The following is a 14,743-nucleotide window of genomic DNA, read 5'->3' on the forward strand; positions in this document are numbered from 1 at the left end:
TTCCCTTTAGGTTTTGCTCTGCTACCTGACCTTGGAACAAAAACACATTCTGTTCTTCTCAGTTCTATTTGTTATTTGGAAGTTCAGAATATTAGAATATGTTACAATGAGATGTTATAGAATAAGTAATAAAATGGTTGTGAAACAGTTTATTACAACTGTAAGAGGTTCATATTTGTGCTGAACAATATTCATTCAACATTTATTTCTTCAACAAATATTTGTTGGATACTTATAATGTGCTAGGCATTGAGCTCAGAACTCGGTGTTGCAATGTTTGTAAGATTCAGTCCCTGTATGTTTATGCCTACTTAATCCTACTGTGGACTATGTCTTTAATACATGATAGTCCTATAATAACTTTTAATTAACAACTTGAAGTAAGAGACTGGTGGGACTCTCCACTCAAGTTGACAGGTGGCTAAATTTTTAAATAGTTAACTGGATTTACTATTTTAAGATAATCTACCATATGACAGTTAAATGTACAGAGCAGAAGATTATAATAAAAAAAGAGCATTTCTTATGAGTGTCCCTTTTCCTACTTGGAATCACGTACTGTACTTTTAATTGATTAAGAATATGTTAAAAGGGCGGGTGGTGGTTTCAAGCCACAAGGTCAGAGTGTAGAAGGATATGTGTAAATCCTATGTTTATTAGATCTATAAATATAGCTCTTTCTACACTAAGTGCCTTTAATTTCTAAGAACCCAGCTCTCAGACCTAGGGTTGCTTTCCAGCCCACTGCTGGAATTCCTGATCGTGGCAGTCTGCTGAAACATGAGTTCAGTTACCAAATATAGTTGAGTGGAGTAAGAGGACAGATGCAAGTCTGAGGCCATAGTTGCCTCAAAGTGACCAAGGACCAAGCAGTCTTTAATGAACAGGCAAGACCAACCTCCGCTCTCCCAGAAAAGAAGAAAATGCTCATCTGAAACCCATCACCTTTTCAGAGTCTTCAGAGTAACCAAGGATTGAAAAGGTTTGTAAGATATTTCTTAATATACTAACTACTAGGGCAACATTTTTTCAACTTTTTTTAAAGCTAAAAATATAATAGTTGCCTGAAATTATAATACTATTTAGAAGATGCCTTGATTTTTTTCTTTTGTTTGGAGAGAAAAACTAAGGGGAATTTTGTAGTCTTTCCAAAAGCAGATAATACATAAGATTTACTTTTCTTTCTACCTCTGCCGTCAGAGAACTGAATTTTCACTTATAATCTTAATCATGTTAAATTGGTGCTATCAATTCCAAAAGGATTAAATGTAGTTATGGAAACAAGATATGTCAAGACTGTATATGTGTTATGTATCACAGAAAATATGAACGCAGTTAATTTGAACCTCACCCATACTTAGGCTAAATATTGATGGCTTAAAGTTATGTACTTTAGGTTTTAGTAACATTTTAAATTGTCAACTATACTTCCAAAGGATTTTTTAAATCAGTTGAGATAGTAATAGCAGACATTTTGAATTATATCTATGCATAAAGGTTACATGCTTATTTATAAAAAAGATAAAGCTTACTAAGGTAAACTACAGTCAAATTTAACCATCACATTATGATTTTAGATCATGTTGTTTTTAAGTTACACATGAAATTGTCTTGAATCTAATATATGAGGTTAATACAGAATGATTGGAGGCTCATATTACTTTTTTTTTAACATTTGCTAAAAATACGAATCACCTTCTAAATGAATAATGTGACCACATATCAAGTCCATTGCCTGACCATACTATGCAAAATCTGTTTGATCATGTATGTATAGAAAATACATAATAAATATCCTTTCCAATATTTTTCTCAACTTGAAAGCTTACCTTGATTATTCAGATTTTAAAAATCAGAGACTATTTGACAAATTATTGTTAACAATAGACAAGGTATAAGAGATTTATCTAGCCAATAAATGCTCTGTAAATATGTGATTACTTGTTCCTAGAATACAAATTAGTCCTCTCACATTCTAGTGCTAATATGGATTAGAGTCTGTATCTTAGGGGCCATATGTCAGTTCTGTCTGAGCTGCTCTGTTTTATTGCTAAAACTGAACATTGAAGGGGTCCTATAGCATATTTCATAATAGAGTAAGTATCTAGATTATACTGAACAATGACAACCACTTTAATTTCTTTATTTTATAGAAAAAAAATGTAGAGGGAAAACACTAGTCAATTTTCCACAAATATGATGTATTCCTAAAGATATACCAACTGAGATATGTAAGGACGAGACAAAAGACTCCACTTCATTATTAATATGTGTGTAGAGGATATCAAAGGGTATTGTGATAACTGAATTCCAGTCAGGAATTTCAGCTATCTGGAGTTAATGGCTATGTCCTAGCTAAATTCTAGCAAAGAAAACAAATATTGAGCAAAGTAACTCTGACTGTAATTTGTAACTGTTATATTAGAGAACAGAGAAACAAATTTGGTAAATAATATTTAACCTGTATATTTTTTATATTAAAACTCATTTTTTCAAAACTTAAGTAAATTCATTCCAACCTAAGTCAGCTTGACTACACATAAAATTCCTTTCTCAAGATTCCTTTTCCAGAAACCTTCTACAACTTTTTAAATTCATTCAGATTTTGTCCTTTTTGTCTTTCTTATTCTGAAACAATCAGTAGTTTTACTTTAGGACAAAATTATTTTTTTCCCCTTAACAAAACCATCTGTATACTTCATACTTTTTCTTACCAAATATATGTCCTACTTTGCTTGCATAGAGATGGTTCCCTTAATATTTCTAGTGGCTTTAATGACATATTCCAATTTTGAATCCTTAACCTTTAGAATCCATTTCTAGTAAAAACTAAGAAGTAATTGTGGACTATTACACTAGCATTCTGTGGGTTGGCAAATTTATAATTTTATGATTTCTAGAAGTATATTCTTCCTCATAGTAAATTTTTCAGTGTGGCACAAAACATGTTTACTAATAGACCCAAATATTTTTAGTATCTCTAAAAGGAGACCAAAAGTGGATAAACCTGTGTTCAGTTATTAATGTTTCAGTATTTTATTCTATTTGGAAATGATTTGATGTTCAATGCATATTCATCATTTAATTTATCTCAGTGTAATTTTAAGGTTTTAAGTTACTAAAAAGATTTTGGAAACTGTCTTTTTTTAATTTTTTAGAGAGGGGAGGGGAGGGTGAGGGAGAGAGAATCTTAAGCAGTCCCCACACCCAGTGCTAGCCCAGTGCACTGAGAAAACCCTGAGATATGACCTGAGCCAAAATAAAGAGCCAGATGCTTAACCAACTGAGCCATCCAGGCACCCCTTTGGAAACTATTTTTAAGTAGACATACCATAAAGCATAATTATTGTTTAAAATGCATTTATAAACTTTTATGTGTATTTAATTTACTTGTTGACAATTATGTTTAGATTATTCATGAAAATTTGAGACATTAAATAGGTAACCATCCACGTTATCTTTCTTGCTTTCAAATTATGTAACAGAGATAACATGAGATTGACTTTTTTGTAAATCTAGGTGAAATAAAAGTTGTATGTCCCATTACATTTAATACTGATAACCCTAAAGACATTCCTATTTTAATTAAACCAACAAACTTAAACTCGCTTTTTTTTTTCCTGAAGATTATCCTCAATCATGTTAACTTGAAAAACATTTGGGTTAGTTTCTGTATTTCTGAGAATATACTTGATTTATATAAACACTTAATTTTCTTTAAACCGGTTAAATAGAGCTCTTTACAAATTAATTTTGGCAATACTATCTGGAGGTAAAAAAAATGTCATTCATCTGCAACATACATACAAGGGCATACATAAACACAGAGACATATGCAAACAGAGCTCTTAATAGCTTTTGCTTTAAAATTTTAGCTATGAGACAAGTACAATAATGCAAAACTCACTAGTTTATAAAAGAACAGTTTGGATCTAAATCGTGTTTCTAGAAGATGAAATAAAGTTACCTGCTCAGATGGCTGAAACTTTTTACTAACATTTGCGGAGAAAGCTCTTAAGATTTTTTATTTGCCTCCTTTCCAAATAGACTTGCCCTTGTTTGTTTGTTTTTCCCTTCTGATAAGAATTATTCCTTGAATTTTTAATTTCAAAGAGATGGCCTCAGTTCCTAGAGAAGATCAGACAGAACATTTACATCTCGAAGGCACAGAGAAAGAATACAAGTTCCTCCAAGAAGAACTTTTGTTTAGTTCAGAATTGTTATAGTATCTACAAGGCTTTTGAGATGAATAGGGGAGGTTTGGAGATTGGTAAAAAGGGTAAGTGGGCTTTTTTCTGTTCTTGTGAAGATTCAATTTGTAAGTCCAGTTGTACAAGTTGCCCTCAATTGGTAGTAACAGCTGTTTTTAATTCCTCAAAGAATTGGGCTGCAATCTGAATATATCAAGGCACTGATTCACCCATCCAATACATTGTCCTCAGTTTGCTTCTTTATATCGGGGAGATCTTTAAGACAAAAATCAGAAGTTTCTCATGTTGTGGATTTAGAGCTGTTTGGAATGTTTTTCTTTCCCTCTGGGTACATAGTTTTATTTATCTCAGGGGAAAAGGCCTTTGAAAAAGTTATCAGGCTCTGAATATCAGCTTTCAATTTGGCCAACTTTTTTTTTTTAAGATTTTATTTATTTATTTGACAGAGAGAGACAGCCAGTGAGAGAGGGAACACAAGCAGTGGGAGTGGGAGAGGAAGAAGCAGGCTCCTAGCGGAGAAGCCTGATGTGGGGCTCGATCCCAGAATCTCGGGATCACTCCCTGAGCCGAAGGCAGATGCTTAACAACTGCGCCACCCACTACTTAAAAAAAATCCTTCCAAATATCTTGTTGGGTTTTAGCTGGGACAAACAGTAAATATTGCTGGCAGTATTGAACAACCTTATGGACCCAAGAGGTGTCCTTAAAGAGGGTGCAAAAGATAGGATCATTCCAAGATCCACAGCCATTCCTAAAGGTAGCCCAAAGAAAGTAAGACTTAGACAACACTGTTGAGAGCTGGCTACAGTCAGTAAGGCCCCTGCTACAAAATGGAGTGCAACCCATATTTGTGTCTGACCGTATTTTTGGTGCCCCCAAATTGACAGTTGCCAAGACAAATTCTCAGAACACAGAAGAAGACAAACAAAGAGACAATAGTTGTCCCAGGGAGAGAAAGGATCAATAACCAATGGGTCTGGATTTGGAAGTAAGAAACTGTGAAATTTTACCTTCCTTTCTGACTGGCACTATAGACCAGGGAAGCTGATTCTGGTAATAATTTTCACCCTTCACCAGTTTCTGCCAGTTTTCCCAGAATCCTTTCTGTGAGCTCCAGAGTGAGTGTGTTTAAAGTGGAAAGTGTAGCCCAGTATCTACCAGAATTTTGCAAGTTTTTCTGTTGAGTTTAGTTTAAGTTTCCCCTTGCCTGTTTAAGGGATAACTGGTAGCAGTTGACTGGAAGATCTCTTAGAGTCCATCAACCCTGGGAGGGGCCCATATGGAGGCCCTCTTCTGAGGGTATATATGAGGGTGTTTGAGTTGGTGTCAGAATTTGACAAAACCTTCAGCGACAATCATTTTTCCAGTGTTCAAATTGTTTGCAAGTGAGACACCAATTTCTAGACCAGAGTTTTGATTGAGAATGCAACAGGAAAAACCCAAATGTTTTAAGTTTCTAGCCTTGGGACTATTGCACTTATAAGGCCAATAATTTGGACCTTTGCTTACAGTCTTGTGGTCTCTTCAGAGTAGAAAGGTGTTTCAGATAGAGGATTAGTAGACTGAGTACTCAGGTTAAGAAGGATAATTTTTCATTAGCCTTTTGCAGTGAATCTTTCAGTGAAACCTTTTGGAATCTTGAACCATCTTGGAGACTTCTGCATGCCAGTTAAAATAGTTATCTTATTCTGTTTGTTGATTTGGGGGCCCTTGCTTTCAAGGACACTTCTTAAATGAATGATCTTGTCTAATTGGAATGTTCCCCATAATGGCCATTGTAATTCTAAGTTGTTTTAGTAAGATTTTGCCTTTTTTTTTTTTAAGATATCTACAGTTTCCAGGACCGCAGTTCTTAGACATTAAATAAGCAGGTGTGCCAAAATGTGGTGTGCTCAATTCTTTGAATCTTGAGAATCCCATTTCTTTAGCTAAGCCTTGGTTCTCTCAGAGCCAAATTAAAACCTCAGAGGGATATGCCACTGGATTGGGGGTTTTGTGGTGTTTTCAAATTGCCTCATTTCCCAGAATTTTCTTGAGATTGGTGGGTGAAGATTGGTGGGTGAACTAGTATCCATCTAACTCATTACATAACCAACTTATCCTAGCCTGGGAGTCTTAGAATTAGGTGATAAGTGCTGGTAACAGCTTTTAATTGCTCTACCCCTGCCCACCAGTTTTGTGGCTTTGGCTTCCAGGAAGGTCCCATTAGCAATAGATATACTATTCATTTCACAAGCTGTTTTATAATGGTAGATACCCTAATGGCTTTTACTTGTGCCTACTTAGATTTTGGTTTTGATGGTCTAAACAGTCTGAATTTCTTAATTTATTTTCCCAAGAACCCAAATAATTTATGCTGTGGACTCACCTCAGGCTTTGTGAGTCCCCCTAATGACTGCCACCCATTGCAGACTCCCAATATAACTATCCCAGAACCTTTACAGGACTCCAAGACCTTTCTGGGGTTGGTTGGTTGGTTTGTTTATATATACTTCTTCTGTATGTATACTTTTTCTGTGTGTGTGTGTGTGTGTGTGTATACACACATACTTTTTTTAAATAAATTTTTTAAAAATAAAGTTTGTTTGGATCAGAGAGCTGAACACAAGGGAGTAGAGTTCATATCTGACAGTGACTTACCCACAGCCCTCAGTAACAATGAGAGGAACAGAGAATTCAAAGGGTTCAGAAGGCACCTATGAGGCATCTTGTTGTTCTATAGGCCATTACCTTCACATTCAGATTCCATCCTTGTCACAAAAACTGTTAAAAAATTATTAAACTAGATAATTTAGGTGATAAAAACAAATTTTATTTTAACATTTCATTAAGTGGACAGTTTCCTTTTGCTCCCATTTGGAGCAAAATGGGGTGGAAAGCAGGAAAATTTTATAGGATAAAAAATGAAGAACAGGGAAAAGAAAAATAGAAAATATCTTGGCAGGGGCCACTTAGTCATCCATGTTTGAGTTAGAAAGAGCAAGGAAATACATATAGAGCCCAGAGTTGGTTTGGCATTTGGGGATTGGCTGTGTTTCTGGTCAAGTGGAGCATTTACAAGTCTCAAAAGTTTCAGTTTGCTAGTGGGGAACCCCAGGCAGGAGTGGCTCCATCATGGGCCAAGAAAATTATTTTAATAAAAGGAAGAAACTATCAATAATAACTTTGAATGCAAATGGGCTAAATGCTCCAATCAAAAGACATAGGATGACTGAATAAATACAAAAGCAAGACCCAACTCTATGCTGCCTGTAAGAGACTCATTTCAGACCTAAAGACACACACAGATTGAAAGTGAGGCATGGAAAAACATTTATCATGCAAATGGAGCAAAGAGAAAGCTGAGGTGACAACACTTATATCAGACAAAATAGACTTTAAAAAAACACAAAAAAGGACACTACATAATCATAAAGGGACCATCCAACAAAAGATACAATAATTGTAAATGTTTACACACCCAATATGGGAGCAACCAGATATGTAGAGCAACTATTAACAAACATAAAGGAAGAAATCAATAGTAATACAGTAATAGTAGAGGACTTTCACACCCCACTTGCATCAATGAATAAATCATCCAGAGAGAAAAATCAACAAAGAAACAGTGGTTTTGAATGACACTTTGAACCAGATGCATCTAACATATAGTCAGAACATTCCATCCAAAAACAGGACTACACATTCTTTTCAAGTGCACCTGGAAAGTTGTCCAGAATAGATCACATATAGGCCACAAAGCAAGTCTCAACAAATTCAAAAAAGACTGAAGTCAGACCATGCATCTCTTCCAATCATAACACTATGAAACTAGAAAACAACTCCAGAAAGAAAAAATTCTGGAAAGACCGCAAATACATGGAGGTCACGTAACATTGCTACTAAACAATGAATGGAGAATGGGTTAACCAAGAAATCAAAGAGGAAATCAAAAAGTACATGAAGACAAATGAAAATGAAAACACAATGGTCCAAAATCTTTGGGATGCAGCAAAAGCTGTTCTAGGAGGGAACATTATAGCAATATAGGCCTACCTCAAGAATCAAGAAAAATCTCAAATAAACAACCTAAGCATACACCTAAAGTTAGTAGAAAAAGAAGAATGAACAAAACCCAAAGCCAGTAGAAGGAAGGAAATAATAAAGATTGGAGCAGAAATAAATGAAACAGAGACTAAAAAATACTAGAACAGATCAATGAAACCAGGAGCTGTTTCTTAGAAAAGATCAACAAAATTGATAAACCTTTAGTCAGATCCATCAAAAAGAGAGAGAGAAACAGAGGACTCAAATAAAATCAGAAATGAAAGAGGTGAAATAAAAACCAGCATCATTTAAATATAATCAGAATATTATGAAAAATTATATAACAAAGAATTAGACAACCTAGAAGGAATGGGGGAAATTCCTAGAAATACATAACCTCCAAAAACTGAACCAGGAAGAAATAGAAAATTTGAACAGACCGATTACTAGCAATGAAATTGAATCAGTAATGAAAAAATTCCCAACAAACAAAAGTCCAGGACTAAATGGCTTCACAAGTGAATTCTACCAACACTGAAGAATAGTTAATATCAGGACACTTGGGTAGCCCAGTCAGTTAAGTGTCTGACTCTTGATTTTGACTCAGGTCATGATCTCAAGGTCATGACATTGAGCCCCGAGTCAAGCGCCATGCTCAGCAGGGAGTCTGCTTGAGGATTCTCTCTCTCCATCTCCCGCTGCCCCCTGCTCATGTGTGCTCTCTCTCCCTGTCTCTCTCAAATAAATAAAGAAATAAATCCTTAAAAAATAGCTAATGCCTATTCTTCTCAAACTATTTCAAAAAATAGTAGAGGAAGGAAAGCTTCCAGATTCATTTCATGAGGCCAGCATTACCCTGATACCAAAAGCTACAAAAAAGAAAACTACAGGCCAATATTTCTAATGAACATAGATGCAAAAATCTTCAACAAAATACAACAACGTATTAGCAAACTGCATTCAACAATACATTTAAAAAAATCACAGTCAAGTGGGGTTTATTCTAGGGATGCAAGGGTGGTTCAATATTCACAAATCAATCAACATGATACATTATACTAGCAAGAGAAAAAACAAAAACCATATGAACATCTCAATAGATGCAAAATAAGTATTTTGCAAAGTACAACATCCATTCATGATAGAAGCCCTCAACAAAGTAGGTTTAGGTTTAGAGAGAATATATCTCAACATAAGGCCATATTAAAAAAAAAAAAAAAACAGTTAACATCATACTCAATGGTGGAAAACAGAGCTTTTCCTCCAGGATCAGGAACAAGACAAGGATGTCCACTCTCACCACTTTTATTCAACATAGTTCTGGTAAGTCCTAGCCACGCAATCAGACAACAAAAAGAAATAAAAGGCACCCAAATTGATAAGAAGTAAAACTTTCACTATTTGCAGAGGACCTAATACAATATATAGAAAACCCAAAGGATTGGAGCAAAAAACTACTAGAACTAATAAATGAATTCAGTAAGGTCATAGGATATAAAATCAATATACAGTAATATGTTGCATTTCTATACACTAATAATGAAATAGCAGGAAGAGAAATTAAGAAAACAATTCCATTTACAATTGCACCAGAAAAAATACTTAGGAATAAACCTAGCCAAGGAGGTGAAAGACCTGTACTCTGAGAACTTTAAAACACTGATGAAAGAAGTTGAAGATGACACAAAGAAATGGTAAAATTGTCCATGCTCATGGATTGGAAGTACAAATGTTAAAATATCCATGCTAGTCAAAGCAATCTACAGACTTAATGAAATCCCTACCAAAATACCAACAGCAGTTTTCACAGAACTAGAACCAATAATCCTCAAATTTGTGTAGAACCACAAGAGACCCCAAATAGCCAAAGCAATCCTGAAAAAGAAGAATAAAACTGGAGGTATCCCAATCTCAGATTTCAAGTTGTACTACAAAGCTGTAGTAATCAAAACAGTATGATCTGGCACAAAAATAGACACATAGATCAATAGAACAGAATAGAGAGTCCAAAAATAAATCCACAGTTATATGGTCAATTAATCTACAACAAAGGAGGCAGGAATATATAATGGGAGAAAGGCAATCTCTTCAACAAGTAGCTTTGAGAAAACTGGACAACTGTATGCAAAACAGTGAAATGGGAGACATGAAATCATAAAATTCCTAGAAGAAAACATAGGCAGTAATCCCTTTGATGTCAGCCATAGAAATATTTTTCTAGGTATGTTTCCTTTGGCAAGGGAAACAAAAGCAAAATTAAACTATTGGGACTATATCAAAACAAAAGGCTTCCACACAGTGAAGGAAATCATCAACAAAACAAAAAGATAGTCCACCAAATGGAAGAAGATATTTGCAAATGATATATCTGATAAGTGGTTAATATCAAAATGTATAAAGAACTCCTGTAACCTCAGTTGGTACAGATTCAAAACAATTCAAAAATGATCAGAGGACATGAATGGAATTTTTCCGAAGAAGACCTATGGATAGCCAACAGACACATGAAAAGATGCTCAACATCACTAATCATCAGAGAAATGCAAATTAAAACAATATCGCCTCACTCTTGTCAGAATGGCTAAAATGAAAAACAGTAAACAAGAAATGTTGGTGAGGATTTGGAGAAAGGGGAACCCTTATGCATTATCGGTGAGAAAGCAAATTGGTGCACCCACTGTGGAAAACAGTACAGAGGGTTTCTCAAAGAATTACAAATAGAATTACCATATGATCCCGTAATTCCACTACTAGATAGTCATCCAAAGAAAACAAGAACACTTCAAAAAGAAATATGCACCCCTTTGTTTATTGTAGCATTATTTACAATAGCCAAATTATGGAAGCAACCCAAGTGTCCATCCATAGATGAACAGATGAAGATGTCAGATGTATGTGTGTGTGAACTATTACTCATCTATAAAAAAGGAATGAAATCTTGCCATTTGCAACATTGCAACATGAATGGATCTAGAGGCTATAATGCTAAGTGAAATAATTTAGTCAGAGAAAGACAAATATCATATGATTTAATTCATATGTGGAATTTAAGAAATAAAACAAAAAACCCAGACTCTTATTGTTTGTTTGAGCTGTTTCTTTTTTTTTAATTTTTTTTTATGACTCTGGCTAGAAGTTTATCAATTTTGTTATCTTTTCAGAGAAACAGCTCCTTGTTTCATTGTTCTATTGTATTTTTTTAGTTTCTATATCATTTATTTCTGTTCTAATCTTTATTTCCTTCTTTCTGCTGGCTTTGGGTGGGTTTTTATTTTGTTTTGTTTTTCCTTTTCTAGCTCCTTTAGGGTAAAATTAGGTTGTTTATTTGAGATTTTTCTTGCTTCTTGGTAGACCGATATTGCTATAAATTTCCCTCTTAGAACCACTCTTGCTGCATCCCAAAGATTTTGGACCATTGTGTTTTCATTTGTCTCCATGTACTTTTTGATTTCTTTGATTTCTTGGTTGGCCCATTCATTGTTCAGTAGCATGTTATGTGACCTCCATGTATTTGTGGTCTTTCCAGATTGTGTGTGTGTGTGTGTGTGTGTGTGTGTGTGTGTGTGTGTTTTATGAAAAGATGCATGGTATGACTTCAATCTTTTTTAATTTGTTGAGACTTGCTTTGTGGCCTAATATGTGATCTATTCTGGAGAATGTTCCATGTGCACTTGAAAAGAATGTGTATTCTGCTGTTTTAGGATGGAATGTTCTGAGTATATCTGTGAAATCTATCTGTTCTAGTCTGTCATTCAAAGTCACTGTTTCCTTGCTGGTTTTCTGTTTGGTGATCTGTCCATCAATGTAAGTGAGGGTTAAAATCCCCCACTATTTGTATTACTATCAAGTAGTTCCTTTACATTTGTTAGTAGTTTTATGTATTGAGGTGCTCCCATGTTGGGTGCATAAATATTTACAATCGTTATATCTTTTTGTGGGATTGTCATCTTTACTATTATATAGTGTCCTTCTTTTCTCTTTTTACAGTCTTTGTTTTAAAGTCTGTTTTGTCTGATACAATTGCTGCTTCTCTGTCTTTCTTTTGACATCCATTTGCATGATAAATGTTTCTCCATCCCTTCACTTTCAAGCTGTCTTTAGGTCTGAAATGAGTCTCTTGTGGCAACATATAAATGAATCTTGTTTTTTATCCATTTTATCACCCTATGTCTTTTGATTGTAGCATTTAATCCATTTATATTCAAAGTAATATTGATAGATATTTATTTATTGTCATTTTCTTTCTGGTCTTGTGGTTGTTTATGTAGTTTTTCCAAAAAACCCAGACTCTTAACTATAGAGAACAAACTGATGGTAGGTGGTGGGGGGATAGGAGAAATAAGTGATGGGGATTAAGAGTACACTTACTGTGATGAACACTGAGAAAGTACAGAATTGTTGAATCACCATATTGTATACTGAGACTAATATAACACCATATGTTCATTATACTGGAAATTTAAAAATAAATAAATGAAAATTTTTTAAAAATAAAAATGAAAGGAAGAAATTTGGTCTAGGAGTTGCCTGTGATTCCAAAACAATAGAACAAAATAGTTTTAAGTCTTTTTTAACTTTTGTTTTCATAGTGTAGATTTTATTTTGAAATATCTCTAGTTTTGAGCCTTTGTAGCAACAGTTTTTAAACTTTTTTTTTTTAATTTATTTGACAGAGATAGACACAGCGAGAGAGGGAACACAAGCAGGGGGAGTGGGAGAGGGAGAAGCAGGCTGCCAGCAGAGGAGCCCGACGTGGGGCTCGATCCCAGAACGCCGGGATCACGCCCTGAGCTGAAGGCAGATGCTTAACGACTGAGCCACCCAGGCGCCCCTGTAGCAACAGTTTTTATTACTTTTTTAGAAATTGTTTAATTATGAAAATAAATTAAAATGCTTAATTTTAACTGTAAAATCATCATAATTTAACTGGGTTTTTTTTTTTCAAAGAATGTGGAATATACAACAAAAAATTTTCCTAAATGTACCACCCCTCAACCCTATTTCTGCCCAAGCCCTACCACAAGATAATCAAAATTGTCTGGTGCATGTTCTTCCAACCTTTTTCATGTATTTATTCCTAACTACACATATGCATTTTTAACAGCTTTATTGAGGTAGAATTGATATACAAAAAAACTTCACCTGTTTAATGTAAACAACTTCATGAGTTTAGAAATATGCATGCACCTATGAAACCATCACCACAATTAAGGTAACGGACATATCTATCACCTCTAAAGTTTCCTTATGCCTCTTTAATAGAGTCAGGTATTAGCCGATTAATAATCACCCTTAACATAAAAATAAGACAGAGCTAAATGCTTATGTCAAATTTCAAGGTCAAGCACAAAAATTTCCTCCACTAGGCAGCTGTTCTCCAAACCCTTTATGATAAATTACAAGTCTTTAATATTACATTTATGTTTTTATTTTTTTAATTAACATATAATGTATCATTTGTTTCAGCGATACAGGTCTGTGATTCACCAGTCTTACACAACACACAGCAGTCACCACAACACACCTTTCCCAATGTCCATCACCCAGTCACACCATCCCCCCACCCCCTACCCTCCAGCAACCCTCAGTTTGTTTCCTAAGATTAAGAGTCTCTTATGGTTTGTCTCCCTCTCTGGTTTCATCTTGTTTCATTCTTTCCTCTCTTCCTCTATGATCCTCTGCCTTGTTTCTCAAATTCTCCATATCGGTGAGATCATATGATAATTGTCTTTCTCTTATTGACTTATTTCACTTATAATACCCTCTAGTTCCATCCACATCATTGCAAATGGCAAGATTTCATTTTCTGATGGCTGCATAATATTCCAGTGTGTGTGTGTGTGTGTGTGTGTGTGTATTCATGACATCTTCTTTATCCATCTGTTGATGGACATCTGGGCTTTTTCCATAGTTTGGCTATTGTGGACATTGCTGCTATAAATATTGGGGTGCAGGTGCCCCTTTGGATCACTACATTTGTATCTTTGGGTAATACATATGCATTTTTATTTTTTATTTTTTTTTTTTTTAAAGATTTTTATTTATTTGACAGAGATAGAGACAGCCAGTGAGAGAGGGAACACAAGCAGGGGGAGCGGGAGAGGAAGAAGCAGGCTCCCAGCGGAGGAGCCCGATGTGGGACTCGATCCCGGAGCGCCGGGATCACGCCCTGAGCCGAAGGCAGACGCTTTAACGACTGCGCTACCCAGGCGCCCCTACATATGCATTTTTAAATGCCTTTTGAAATGTTACTACACCCAGGTCCTAGGGTGGCTCAGTCACTTAAGCGTCTGACTCTTGATTTCAGCTCAGATCATGATCTCAGGGTCATCAGATCCAGCCCACTCCCCCACCCGGCATCGGGCTCCCTGCTGAGCATGGAGCCTGCTTAAGATTCTCTTTCTCCCTTTCCCTCTGACCTTTCTCCCCTGCCTCCCGCACTCTCTCCTCCTCTCAATCAATCAAGTATCTGGCTCATGTGGTATGGGATGCTGAGTGACCCTTAG

At 35.4% G+C, this 14,743-nt stretch overlaps 1 protein-coding gene across 6 annotated transcripts in view; it reads left to right on the top strand.

Moving 5' to 3' along the window:
• The first annotated feature begins 825 nt into the window (after positions 1-825).
• PALLD (palladin, cytoskeletal associated protein) overlaps positions 826-14,743 on the top strand; it is a 396,356-nt gene continuing 382,438 nt past the window's right edge. For 3 of the 6 annotated variants that reach the window (XM_045798682.2, XM_045798683.2, XM_087866573.1), the window contains exon 1: positions 826-982. The gene's annotated coding sequence lies outside the window, so the exon portion shown is untranslated. The remainder of the gene's footprint in view (positions 983-14,743) is intronic. The other 3 variants (XM_045798679.2, XM_045798680.2, XM_087866572.1) reach the window with 1 other exon arrangement.

This window comes from Ursus americanus, chromosome 13 (assembly GCF_024610735.1).
Source record: "Ursus americanus isolate L20-20 chromosome 13, mUrsAme1.1.p, whole genome shotgun sequence".
NCBI lineage: Eukaryota > Metazoa > Chordata > Mammalia > Carnivora > Ursidae > Ursus > Ursus americanus.